This window comes from Odontomachus brunneus, unplaced genomic scaffold (genome assembly GCF_010583005.1).
Source record: "Odontomachus brunneus isolate Ranch 3 - 2012 unplaced genomic scaffold, Obru_v1 Obru_scaffold_380, whole genome shotgun sequence".
Classification (NCBI taxonomy): Eukaryota; Metazoa; Arthropoda; class Insecta; order Hymenoptera; family Formicidae; genus Odontomachus; species Odontomachus brunneus.
This window is the reverse complement of record NW_022639830.1, coordinates 20671-22737: the sequence shown is the minus strand read 5'-3', so window position 1 is coordinate 22737 and position 2067 is coordinate 20671.

Genomic DNA, 2067 nt, shown 5'->3' with positions numbered 1-2067 from the left:
AAATCATGGAAATCGTCGAGTCGGACCGGCATGTGAGCACTTATTCCATTGCCCAGGAACTGAAGATTAGCCAGAAAACCGTTTGGAACCATTTGCATAAGGCTGGTCTCAAGAAGAAGCTCGATGTATGGGTGCCACACGAATTGACGCAAAAGAACCTTTTGGACCGAATTGATGCCTGCGATTCTTTGCTGAAACGTAACGAAATCGACCCATTTTTGAAGCGGATGGTGACTGGTGATGAAAAATGGGTCACATACGAGAACAATAGCCGAAAAAGATCGTGGTCCAATCGCGGTGAGCCGGCCCAAACGATCGTCAAGCCCGGATTAACGGCCAAGAAGGTTTTGCTGTGTGTTTGGTGGGATCGGAAAGGAATCATCCACTATGAGCAGCTCCCATCGGGCCAAACACTCAATTCGGACCTCTACTGTCAACAACTGACCAGATTGAAGCAGGCGATCGACCAGAAGCGGCCAGAATTGGCCAATAGGAAGAGTGTTGTGTTCCATCAAGACAACGCCAGGCCGCACACATCATTAACGACGCGCCAGAAGCTCCGAGAACTTGGATGGGAGGTTCTATTGCACCCGCCGTATAGTCCAGACTTGGCACCAAGCGATTATCACCTTTTCAAGCATTTGCAAAATTTTCTTGATGGTACAAAACTGGCCTCAAGAGAGACTTGTGAAAATGAGCTGGTCAAGTTTTTTACCAATAGGGACGAGGACTTCTTCAATCGCGAAATTATGAAATTGCCTTCAAAATGGACAAAAGTTATTGAACAAAACGGCGCATATTTGATCGAAATCGGATAATCCTAACTATGTTAATTTTATTGTCGAAATAAAGCGAAAAAACGCTCAGAACTTTTTACTATATTTTTACATATGTTGTTGGACCATTTATAAAAGATGCTCAAAATGTCCTCCATCCGATTGTATACATAATTGTGCTCGTCTTAATAAATTACGACCAGAATTTTTGATTATTTCATTAATGAATGTTGCCAATCTTTGATTAATCCGATTATGCAACTTCTCTTCATTTTGAATTGATTTGCCTTGATAAATATGTTGTATATTATAAGCAAATTATTTTATTCTTTATTTTAATGAAAATTTAAATATTTTATCAATTACTCCAATTATATTATTTACAAAAAATTATTAAGTCTGTCACGGTTCTCTTCGGAACGATCAGGCGATCCTTGCGTGGTCGGACGTACGTTCGTGACACCGAACGGCGGTTAAAGAGCTCGCCGGTGTCCACGCTAGGCGCGGTCGTCTGTGTATGTGTGGATGTGTGAGCGGGTGAGAGAAGCACGTCGTATTAAAAAAAAACAAAACAAAATAATTTATTGTGATCGATTACACGCGGTCTGTCGGTAGCGGGCGCGGCCTTACAATTCTATATTTACATCTAAGCGCAAACTTACATCTAAACGCGAATTTCCATCTAAACACGAACTTACATTTAAACGCAACTTATATCTAAGCGTGATTTATATCTAAATGTGAGGCGTCCGGGCGCCTATCTTAAGGCTACCGCGAACGCCCGGAAACGACGGCGCACAGTGGGGAATTTCAGAAATTTATTGTTCAAAATGTCTAGAGTCCTTAATTTTTAACCGATTTAGATGCAACTTTTTTTAAATTGTTGGTGAATAAATTTTCTACAAAACTGTCGAGGCCGATTTATTAGAAAAATGTTTAGAAAAATTTTAAATCGCATAAACTGCGAACCCAACAATTCCAACTATTACATCACTGAGCTCGAATCACCCTAGTAACCCTCAATATATCTCCATGTTTTCAAAGCAACTAATCCTAAATGTCATAATCTAACAAGGGAAGTTGCGGAACTGTCCCCCCCCCCCGATTTTGATGCGCTTTGGATATATTGTAGAGCATCAAAAAGTAGTCGACGCGTATTTATTTTATCGGCCATATGTTGAGTTTAGGGGTTAAAACAGCCCCTTGAAAAAAATAACTTTTTAATTTTTATTGAATATTTTCTAAAATATAAGGTATATGAAAAAATGTTTCCTACAAAAGTTGTACAGTA